The 12,175-nt window shown below is 46.1% G+C and overlaps 1 protein-coding gene and 1 long non-coding RNA gene across 2 annotated transcripts in view; both read left to right on the forward strand.

The window, feature by feature from the left end:
* The window catches only part of LOC143829166 (uncharacterized), a 53,059-nt gene extending 51,528 nt beyond the window's left edge, over positions 1-1,531 (forward strand). The window contains exon 3 of the long non-coding RNA XR_013228013.1: positions 1,512-1,531. This is a non-coding gene — a long non-coding RNA (uncharacterized LOC143829166). The remainder of the gene's footprint in view (positions 1-1,511) is intronic.
* Positions 1,532-8,453: 6,922 nt separating this feature from the next.
* Positions 8,454-12,175, forward strand: part of LOC143829164 (cytochrome c iso-1/iso-2) — a 37,163-nt gene continuing 33,441 nt past the window's right edge. The window contains exon 1 of the mRNA XM_077319606.1: positions 8,454-8,563. The gene's annotated coding sequence lies outside the window, so the exon portion shown is untranslated. The remainder of the gene's footprint in view (positions 8,564-12,175) is intronic.

A 12,175-nucleotide genomic window follows, 5' to 3' on the forward strand; every position in this document is an offset into this window, starting at 1 on the left:
AGTTTCCCATAGGATGCAGAACTGTAGTTGTAATTACTGAAGTAAAACAGCAGCGTATAGCCTGATCACGTCAGATCTCAGAGACTAAGCAGGGTCAGAACTTGGATAAGGAACCATCAAGGAAAACTCTGTAGAGGAAGGCAATGGGAAACCACCACAGCATCTTATATGACTTAAATGTTCCTTGCTGGGACCACCATTAGTCAGCTGTGACTTGAGGTCATTTTACTCTCATACACATGCAGAACTGTAATTATTATTAACCAGACTGTCAAAATCCCATGTATATTTCCCATGCGATCACAGTAATGTGCGTGGATCGGGGGGGGGGGGAGCAGCAATTTTTCTCCCTGTTCCAAATTACTAGAACTTCTAGGCAGCCAATGAAACTGATGGGCAGTAGGTTCAGGATGGAAAAAAGGGAATATTACTTTACACAGAAAATAATTAAAATCTAGAATTTGCTGCCAGAGGATATAATTATGTCTTAAGGAATAAACAGTTTTATCAGTTATTGTTACGGTTATTTATATGTTATGGATTGTTTCATGTTTTGTTTATACGTTTTTATGTAAACTGCCCTGAGCAGTATATAAATAAATGAATGAATGAATGAATGAATGAATGAATGAATGAATGAATGAATGAATGAAGGGGGTTAGATAAATTCATGGAGGATGTTGACCAATGGCTACTAGCCACGGTGACTGAGGAGAACCTCCATAGTAAAAGGCACTAAGCCTCTGAATCCCAGAGCCAGGAGGCAACATCAAGGGAAGGCCTCGGCCTCTGTGCCCTGTGGTTGACCTTCCAGAGGAACTGATTGGCTAGTGTCTGAGGCAGGATGCTGGACCAGATGGACCATTGGTCTGATCCAGCAGGGCTCTTCTCAGTTTCCTAACTATCATGAAAAATACTAAATTCACCAGGCCTAACGATCACATGGTCCAGACATTCATACATTCCCAGTGCAGCATGGGAGCCAGCCATAGGTTAGGAGCTGGAATCGTGGTGTATTTATCAGATTTATAACCCATTTGCCAGGCAATCAGTCCCGTCCCCTCCCCTCACATCAATCAAGTGAAACCGCCTTTTGCCCTCAGGCTTACCAGCGAAAACGAAAACGAAAAAAGGTCACACAAGAGAAAAAAAGACGGAGAAAGGCTATTCAGTTCTATCCAGTGGATGCCCTGCTCATGTTCCCTCAGAGATGATATTCTGCCTGGGAACGTTCCGTCAGTGGCTATTCGACCTCCGGCTAGTGGCTATGCCCTTCTCCGTCTTGCCTCTGCAATGCCTCAGCATAGCGCAGGAGTGTATCTTTTTCACACCTCTTTAGTTAATTGAAATGAGTGTGCTCTCAAGCTGCTGATTGCATTGCTGACGCTGTTATGTCATAGACTGCTGGCAAACATTCAAACCGGGCAGGATTAAGCTATTAGCACGAAGGGCAGGTAGCCAGGAGGAAACGGCTTGGGAGCTGCATTTCCACCCACATCTTCAATTTCCAGAGGGATGTTTGCTGACAAGAAGAGAGAAAAAGTGATCTGGTTTCAATTGAAGAAGTTCTTCAACATCTGTGAGTATACTGATGTGGAAGGGTGAATGTAGAATAGTTGGGGAGATGGAGGCGACAGCAGACCCCACGGACACGCATATATACTTTACAGCCTACCAAATGATCAGGCCAGGGCCCATTCCTCACACATAGGATAATGCACTTTCAATGTGCTTTGGCAGCTGGATGTTCCTGTGCGGAACAGGAAAATCTACTTCTAAAGTGCATTGAAAGTGCATTATCTATTGTGTGCAGAATAAGCCCAGGAATTAGATCTGCGCAGCTTGCCCTTTAATAATCAGGCGGCCACTGACAACTGACCCTTTGACTGCCAGCTGTCTTCACTATCAAATGGAGGAGGGAAGTGGAGAAACTTGCAAAAATTGCTCAGAAGGCATTATCAGTTCATGATAGGTTTGGCCACATGCTCATAGGGTTTCTGGGTACAGGGAGGCCAGGCTAGGGCCTTTACAAGGCTTGAAGAAGGAGGTCGAGGAAGGTAGAATGATTCCCAGCTGAGGGGAGGGCTGGGATGGGACCTGACCCGACTCGATCCAATCCCCAAGCTTTTCTGAGAACATGTAAAAGCATTTTGTACCAATTGCACCCTGCTGCATGATGGCTGGGGCATGGGTTCCTACAAGAATAAGCTTTTTTTTAGAGAGTTAATATTTCCACTGCTGTGTAAATCCAATCAACGTCTTCAGTGCACAGAAAACAGTTGTCTTCTGTAATACTTCAGCTTAAAATTTAGGCTGCTTCAAGAACGTGAATGCAATGGTCCTACTTAACAGAACGTTCATTTTGTTCTTGCAGGCGTAGAGCTGTTGATTCGCTACAGCGAAACGAGATAGGTCTTCCGCTGCGTCAGATCAACAGAAACTTTTTGTGAAATGCAATACTCTCAAAAGCAGTTAAGTTGTGTGCAATTCGAACTGCATCTTTGCTTGGCAGATCCTAAATTTGGCTCTCGCTTAGGAGCGGTGTCAAATTTTATCTACATTTAGGCTATTAATTATGCCAACATACTACCAGCCAGCAATGGGGGATGGGTGGATAGTTAGTCCCTTTAGACCTGTATATCCAGAAAGCAAATGGAACTAGTATATCTCAGCACTGCAAAATATACAACTAACATAGCAGCTCATGAAAGTAAGTTGTAGTAGTTAAGTCTCAGATTAAGATCTGGGCCTAGAGACTTATGAAGAAGAAGAGTTGGTTCTAATATGCCGCTTTTTTCTACCTGAAGGAGTCTCAAAGCAGCTTACATTCACCTTCCCTTCCTCTCCCCACAACAGACACCCTGTGAGGGAGGGGAGGCTGAGAGAGCCCTGATATCACTGCTCGGTCAGAACGGTTTTATCAGTGCTGTGGTGAGCCCAAGGTCACCCAGCTGGCTGCATGTGGGGGAGCGGGGAATCAAACCCAGCTCGCCAAACTAACCACTACACCAAGCTGGCTCCTAACCACTACACCAAGCTGGTAAGCAGGGAAATCTGTCTTTGCAAAGAAGGGGGAAATGATGGAAATCCCTGCTTGGTGGGAACTAATTACTGGCAGCATCAGGTAATTAGTTAAAGGGGAAAAAGAGGGCAGGAGAAATTAAATCAAACCACTGAGTGGGCCGGGTGAGATTTCTAAATCCTCATACACCCCGCTGCCTGCCACTCAATCTTTTCCCTCTTAATAAAACAGTAAGGGGTATTGAGGTGGGCTCAGTCCGTGATGAGGAAGAGCAACAATTGGTCCCATGGCCCTGGACTGACAAGTGGGGGGGCCAAAATTCCATCCAGCCAGGGGCAATCTGGAGAAATGGCTGCCAGTCTGCTCCTGACCACCAAAGGGAGAGGAAGTCAGTAGAGCTGCCAAGGGGGGTGAGAACAGAGGCTGCGCCAGCCCTTTTCGCCCCAAGGCTGTCCTAATTGTCAAGTCTTACTGCAAATTGCCTCAGAACCCCGACAGAGCTGGCAGGAGGCTGGAGAATGCGCTCCCTCTCCCTCGCCCCCTTCAGGCCTGCTGCGAAGGAGCCTCTGACAGGCCCTGGCTGAAGGGAGGGAGGCCTTTCCAAGAGCAGGGGAGCCTGAGGGCCTTCCTTTTGAGGGTGGGGAGGACTATTCCCTTCTGCCAAACAGTTGGCTGACAGGGAGGCCACAGAAAAGCCCCTTCTCACTTAAAATACTGCTCTGGCTGGGGGTTAGAGACAGCCAAGCCATGTGTCTTTCTTCTTTGCAACTCTCTGCAGGTTTGAGGCCACTGCACAGCGTTATTCTGCAGAGGAAGCTGGCTCTTTTGTCTCCTGTTTCATCTGCACAACAACCCTGTGCAGTAGGCCTCAAGTCATTCAATTCAAGAACAACAACCTGTGTGGCAGGTCTTAAATGATTTTTATACTCTGCAGGTGAGCTGTAATTCCAGGAGCTCTCCAGGCTCCACCTGGAGGTTAGCTACCCCTGGATTGGAAATATTCCTGGAGGTTTGGAGGTGGGACTTCAAAATCATACAATGCCTCAGAGTCCAGCCTTCAAAGGAGCCATTTTTGCCTGCAGTTGGGAGGGAGTGGTGCAGGAGTGTCCCTCCTGGCCTATGGGCTATGGCCAGCCCTTATCAGCAACTGTTTGTATTCTGGGGCGTAGACAGGCACCCCAGTATCAGTCCTGTGAGTCTGGAAAGTGCACAAAGATCTAAATAAATACTTACAGCCTGAAACTGTAAATGGGGAAAGGAAGGGAAGATGCTTGGAAAATGCTTTGAGACACCTGAGGCCTGCTGAGTCACTGCGGCCCATTCCCAGTTCTCTCAGACCTCTCACAACCCCACATACCCCACAGGTTGACTATTGTGGAGAGACAAATGGAAAAGGTGTTTGTGAACCGCTTTGAGACTCCTTTGGATAGTAAGCAATAGGGTACAAAAATCCATTCTTCTAAGGAGCAACCATGAAAGAAGCACGTGGCCACATAACATTTTATCAGCAGTGAAAAAATGGAAAAGAAGGAACAGGGTGGACACCTGTGTACTGTTACTACCCCATGTATATTAGGGCAGAGGGGCATTTTGGTGTCTGTGGCCTAATTCACACAAAAGGGAAATGACGCAGAACTGGGGGGAATTGGTTGCCATGTAATCTTCCCCTAAGAAGAGTCTCCAGTCTGATTTTCCCTTCACATATCTGAAGACATGGCTCTGGAAAGCTCATCTGTAACCACTATGCCACAATTCCCAAAGGTCAGTCTTCTCCCACACTCAATGAACATTCCACACCACAGGTTCTTGACACCCATATCACTACACCCATGCCCTCATTTGCCACCATGCCACCACAACCTCCCACACAACACACACATTCAACCCCATGCCCTTACAGACTGGACAACTCCTCCCCTTCCTCTTCCCACTGCCAAGCTCTAGTGCCCGTTGTATTCTTGGATACAACGGGCTTTGCCCCTAGTCTAATAATAAAGTAGCTGACTCCTATGTGATGAAAGAAACACATTGGGGACACTTGCTAAAGTCGGGGGCCTCTGTTTACTTGTAAGCCTCCCCAGATATGCAACGTGATATCCTGAACTGGTCAAACGGGAAAGGTATTCAAAATGGCCCATTTGAGGAGAGAATATATTCTAGGAACATGGGTTGTTGCTGAATGCTTCCGTATTTGTTTCAAAATATGTAAACCAGGCGTGGTCAACCTGTAGTCCTCCAGATGTTCATGGACTACAATTCCCATGAGCCCCTGCCAGTGTTTGCTGGCAGGAGCTCATGGGAATTGTAGTCCATGGATATCTGGAGGACAACAGGTTGACTACCCCTGATGTAAACCACCAGTTAGCATTGCTCTAATAGCAACTGGCAACGCTCAGGAGCTATGAGGGAGCAGAGACTGGTGCTCCAGTGATAACCAGAAGTGATGTCATGGAATGCTCTAGGAACTGAAAAATTCTTCAGATACTAGTGAACAAGGAACTGGCTGGCTAGCTGGCTGGCTGGCTTGCTTGCTCATTCATTCATTCATTCATTCATTCATTCATTCATTCAATCATTAATTCATTCATACTGCCGCTCTTCTAGTGATCTCCTGGCAGTTTACAACAAATAAAAACACTAAAATACAATAAAACCCATAAAAACCATCCCTTACACAAATAGGCAGCCGGTGACCACGTACCACTACTACTGATTTCCCAGCCCCTCCCCACCTCATTCAGCCAGAGGCCGAGTTGTTTTCCCACTGGGAGTGAGGCGCTAAAACTGATTATACCTTAGGGGATCCTCAACCATACGCCTGGCGGAAGAACTCTGTCTTCCAGGCCCTGCGGAAAGCTGACAACTCCGGCTTGCCAGGAGGTCTGTCACTGTGGCAGGATTCCAAACAACCTCAATACGCCCCCCAATCCCAAAAGATGTGTGTGTGTGTGTACACGTGTGTCAGTAAAGTGCTGTCACAATAGCTGGCTTATGGTGATCTCAGCAAGGGACTTTCAAGGAAAATGAGAAGCAGAGGTGGTTTGCCATTGCCTTCCTCTGTAGAGTCTTCCTTAGTGGTCTTCTTTCCAAATACAACCCCTGCTTAGCTTCCGAGATCTGGTAAGATCGGGCGATACCATGCCATTTTCCATTTGTGAAAATTTCATTAATATATTTTAATTTGAATAACTGGTTATCAATGTAACGTTATGACTTGCATAAGCCTTGTCATTACCTGCATTGTGCCAACCGGGAAGGGTGGGCTATAAAACTTGTTTATTATTGTTATTGTTAGGAAGCAGTAACCCCCTGGTGTTCTGCTTTTGCCCTCTCCTGCTTTCATACAGTCAAGAATTCCCCAGCTTCCATCATCATCTTTAGTGTCCTTCTTTGACACCTTAATCCAGACTTTCTCAACCTTTTTACTGTTGAGAAACCCCTGAAACATTCTTCAGGCTTCAAGATTGTGGTGTGATTGTGCAGAATATCCATGGAAATTATAGCTGTGTAGACGCCCACCCAGGGAGCATCTTGTGGCACAGAGTGTTAAGGCATCAGAAATGTTGTCTGAAAGCTCTGCCCATGAGTCTGGGAGTTCAATCCCAGCAGCCGGCTCAAGGTTGACTCATCCTTCCATCCTTCCGAGGTCGGTAAAATGAGTACCCAGCTTGCTGGGGGGTAAACGGTAATGACTGGGGAAGGCACTGGCAAACCACCCTGTATTGAGTCTGCCATGAAAACGCTAGAGGGCGTCACCCCAAGGGTCAGGCATGACTCGGTGCTTGCACAGGGGAGACCTTTACCTTTACCTTTAGACGCCCACCCAGGGCCCCTCACTTTCCCACCTCCTCCAAGCTCATTATTGGCCACTTTGGGAGGGGGTGGGTCATATCACCCAATAAACAAAATTTAAAAATATATAAAAAAATAACTCCCATCAATATGGGGAACCCTTCCAGGGCCATCAAAAAATCTCAGGGTTTCACTAAAGGCAGCTTTAGAAAGCCTGCCTTAATCAGTAGTGGAAACCTAGTAGAGAGCCAGATTGGTGTAATGATTAAGAGCGGCAGAGTCTAATCTGGCAAGCCATGTTGGATTCCCCACTCCTCCACATGTAGCCAGCTGGGTGACCTTGGGCTCATCACAGCCCTGATAGTGCTATTCTGACAGAGCAGTTCTGTCAGGCTCTCTCAGCTCCACCTCTCTCACAGGGTGTCTGTTGTGGTGAGAGGAAGGGGAGGCGATTGTAAGCCGCTTTGAGACTCCTTAGGGTGGTGAAAAATGGGGTATAAAAACTATTAAGTCTGCGGGTTCAGTGATCACAGAGTGCAAGTCTTCAGAACAGCTTTTCATTTAGCAACTCCAGCAATGTACTCCAAATACTGAACAGAGAAAAACAGGCAAACTCATGCACTTTTATACCTTTCAGGCAGCCAGCTGCTGCCTCTGATTGGCTCTAAGCAGAGCAATCTGATTGGTTCTAGCGGAGCAATCCGATTGACCCTAAGCAGAGCAATCAGGTTCCTTTGATTGGTTAGTTCCTTGGCTGGCAGAAGCCCTCATTTGCATCAGTGGCCAAATGCCCACAGACATAACAAAAACGGACTCTTCTTGTATTAAAAAAAAACCTGTGTATTTATGTCTTTCATTGATGCTGAAGTCCTAAGGCATGGAGTTGAACAGAGGTGTTAGTCCTGACCCTTATTTTGAATTCCAGTTTAGTTGTCTGTGGTGAAACAAAGAATGCAAATAGCTGCTGAACAAAGGGCAAGGGCAGGGGGAGATGTTTTTGTCTCAGTCCACCTTGTAAATAACCTACAGGTAGCTGTCGTCAGTGGTGTGCTGTGCACCGCAGTAATCCCTCACCTCATCTCCAGCACCACATTGATCTCTCACCTCATCTCCAACTGGACATCGGATAGGGTTAAGTAGCAAATGGGGCAAGCCCCAAAAACAATGAATTGATGTGGAATCCCATCTGCGCCGAGGCTAATCTCCGACCGATCGTAATCAAGGAGCTTGTTCCACATTCAGCTGAAACCGTGCAATGCAGTGGGGAGTTTCAGCTTGTTTCTGAAGGAAGCTGATGTGGTACACTGGCCGATGATCATTGCACAGCTTGTTAACTGTGTGAGAGAGAAACAGGGTCCGTATTAAGCCTGCGGGTTCCGTAGGCTCTTCTAAAACAATCAGCTCTTTATTAACTCCAACAACAAACACTAGGCCCCATGGAACATATTAAGTTCAGACGGCCCACCAAGGAGCCTGATTGGCCCTCAACTCAGCTCACAGATTGGTCCATACTCAGTCAGCGATTGGCTAGATTATAATCCTTCATTTGCATACCGTCTGTAGGAATGGAATGTCCACGTACACAGCAGTCTGGGCCACAATGGGGAATCCAGATCAAATGAGGTGTCTCGACATCTCCAAAGGCAGAACTCTCAAGCTGCTAGAACTTGGAAGTGGACTACCTGCATGCAAATCTAGTCCCCGATGTTTCTGTCCAAGATAGAAGAAAAGGTGGGAGGAGTAGAGAAGGTGAATTGGTTTTTATACCTTGTTTTTCACTACTTGAAGGAATCTCAAACTTCCTTACCATCGCCTTCCCTTCCTCTCCCCTTATGAGGTAGGTGGGGCTGAGAGAGCTCTAAAAGAACTGGGACTGGCCCAAGCCCTCCAGCTGGCTGCATGTGGAGGAATGGGGAGGAGGGAAAGTTAAAAATAAAGGGGAGGGTGGAAAAATCAGCTGTTGCCAGTTGGGGGTTAGGAAATATCTGGAGATTTTGGGGGTGGGCTGGGTTTGGGGAAGGGGAGGAGCCATAGTAGAATATTATGCCATGGAGTCCAACTTCCAAAGCAGCCATTTTCTCCAGTGGAATTGATCTCTATCATCTAGATCAGTGGTCCCCAACCCCCGGGCCGTGGCCCGGCGCCGGGCTGCGGCTCCCTCTTCCCGCCCCCCCCGCAGCGAGAAGCTCGCCAGGCCGCAAGCAAATCGGCTGCCAAAGCAGCCAATTAGCTTGCGGCCAGGCAAGCTTCTTGCTTTGGGAGAGGGGGGAAGAGAAGCTTGCTGGGCCGCAAGTTAATCGGCCGCTTCGTCGGCCAATTTGCTGGCAGCCTGGAGGGGCGGGGAGAGTGAGCCGGCATGCCGGCAGCGCAAACGCGCACGTGCGGACTTGCCGCGCATATGTGTTTGCATCTGTCGGGACCGCAAACTCGCATGCATGTTTGTGCCCCTGTTGGACGCAGACGCGCGCGCAGCAAGTCCATGCATGTTTGTTTGAGCTGGGGCTGCCGCACGTGCGTGGGGCCCTGGGCCGCTCTCTCCCCCCACTCCGTCACAGCAGTCCGCGGCAGCCGAAAGGTTGCTTACCGCTGATCTAGATATTTTATTTATTTATTTTTAGCCCGCCATTCTCAGAACCGGCTCACGGCGGGTTACACAAAACAATCCATACTATAAAACACAATAAAATCCCTTAAAACCCCATAAATCCCATATTTCTACAATACAGCAGTACAAAAACTTCAACAGATGTCAACCATAATCCCCTTAAGACAAACCCTACAAAGGCAGCATAGGGGGGAACCAAGATGTCTGGAGCCAGATGTTCAGCCAGTCATGTGGTATCATAATGCCAGATTTTCAGGCCCACCTGAAGATTTGCAATCCTACTTGAGAGCTTAAAGAACCCCAAAGAATGAACCCTGAAGTGACGGGATAGGATTTCTACCTGGGTATTATCCACTTCCCCATAATTCCTTGCAGTGTCCCAGTTCCCAGTGTCCCAGTTCACTTTCCTATATTCTCTGAGTCCTACATGAGAGAAACCAACAGAATATAAAGCAACTTAACAGCGTAATAGCACTGGTTGCAGGGTATATAGTACAGTATTTTAGAACTAAAGTACATTTTAAATTGTACTTTGTAATGCTACCTTTTAACTTAGCCATTATATGAGCATCTAGTGAGATAGAAATCCTTCAGAAGCATCTCACAATCAAAGTGGATTTGTGTCCGGATTTCGGTTCGGTGGTTAAATCTTTTGCATGTAGCAGGCAGTACCATTTTTAAAACACGTTTGACCTCTTCCATGTGAAGTTTGGGGGTTTAATTCTCATCCATAAAGAGGTCCAGCAAAACCCCATGAACCCAATTCACTTTGGTATGTTGATAACAGGACCCAGGTGGATTTCCGCAAACAGGTCTTTTAGCCGTTCTTGCCATGCTTTTGTACTCTTGAAAGCGTGAACGCCATGAAGTGAACGAGCAGCCTTGTGCTGTGTGGATTTATCTGGGCATAGTGGAGCTTCTTGGACTTTTAGCATTGTAATCCTAAATAGGTCATAGATATCAAGCTTGCAAACATTTATGTGCATATGTGATGGATTTCATGATCTTGGAGAAGAGAAAAGCTGTACGTAGTCACACATACAGGCTGGACTTCAGGAGAGCAAATTTTAACAAACTTGAAATTATGTCGGATAGAATCGCATGGTCAGAAAAACTTAGGGAGATGAAAGTCCAAGAAGGTTGGGAGATCTCAAAAGTGAAATACTTAAGGTGCAATCACAGGCAATTTCCTTGAGAAGGAAAACTGGGAGGAACCTAAAGAAACCAGGATAGCTCCATAAACAAGTTTCAAAATAATAGAATAATAAAAAAGACTCATTTAGGAAATGGAAGGAGAACCTGATAACCAAGGAAGAATATAAACAAATAACCAGTGTTTGTAGAGAAAGCGTTAGAAAAGCTAAAGCTCAGTACGAGCTTAAACTAGCAAGAAATGCTAAAAGCAACAAGAAAGGGTTCATCAGTTATATTCAAAGTAAGAAAAAAGAATAGGGACATAGCAGGACAATTGCAGGGACCACAAAGTGACATGGTAACAGGTGATGAAGAGAGGGTTTAATTGCTTAATTCCTACTTCTCCTCGGTCTTCTCTTGCAAGGGGAATTGTGCTCAACATCCTCAAACACTTGAGGAGTTGTCATATAGAAGATGGAGCAGAGTTGTTTTCTGTTGCCCCAGAGGGTTGGACCAGAACCAATGGGTTGAAATTATATTCAACCAGTTGAATTGCTGCGGGATGGTAGGTGGATTTCCACCAGGCGAGGCTAGATTCTGGAGATTTTTGGTGGAAGGATCACTTGGGCATGAAATTGGGGTCATTGGGGGTGGGCAGGGGGTTTGGCCCTGGAGGTCCCTTCGAACTCTATGAATCTATGATCCTCAGTCTTAATTGTACATAGAGTTAGATCTGTGCATTAATAGCCTGAGTACCAGTGACCTCTGCTGGAATACAATGGAGATTTCCACAGTTTGGTATTTAAAAAAAAATGAAAAGAAAGCCAGAAAGATGGAAAAGTTTTCAGGGGCCAAATTCTACTTTATAACTGGCCAGCTTCCATCAAAATATTTCTATATTTTGCCAAGGTGTAGATCCTTTCTCATATATTTTCTTATTGTGCAGGAGGTCTTTTCAAAGCTTCAGCACAACATTGCTCTGAAGCCATCTGTTTTTTAGCTTAAAGGCATGAACACTTATTCCAGATGCTCAGAGAAACCCAATTTGCTGATTGCCAATTGAAGCAAATTCATGTCCACTAAACTGATAGCATCACTTTCTGTCTGGCCGTTTTAGACAAAAGTACATGCTTAGAAATATTCTAAATATTCAAGATCACGTACCCACAATCTTTTGTCATGTATTTGTTATACACATTATCTGTTTGTTTTTCTTATTCTTTTTATTAGTGCATTTAACCCACTGTCTTTAACAAATGTAGCCCCGTGCCTGTGTAGTGTTAAGGGTCACCATGGGTTCAGGTGGACTGGGTAGCCATAAATCTGTTGAGATGTTTGGGTGCCCACTATCTCTCTAGCTTTGGAACACTGGCTTTCCTCGATAATTTTAGTTTTTGTGGAACTGTGAAAGAGGAGTTTCATGCCTAGTTCTAATAAGGGGGGGGAGCCTGGAGCAACAGCTTGATAAGTGTACAAGTCCACTTTGTAACAGCTTAGATAGACGTAGCTGCTCTACAGACCTCCAAACCAAAGCGCTGGAGCAAAAAGCAGCTGTGGTGGCTATGCCCCTGGTTAAATGGGCTGTAATCTCCTCCTGGAGGCTTGATCTCCTGAAAAGAATA

This window comes from Paroedura picta, chromosome 2, assembly GCF_049243985.1.
Source record: "Paroedura picta isolate Pp20150507F chromosome 2, Ppicta_v3.0, whole genome shotgun sequence".
NCBI lineage: Eukaryota > Metazoa > Chordata > Lepidosauria > Squamata > Gekkonidae > Paroedura > Paroedura picta.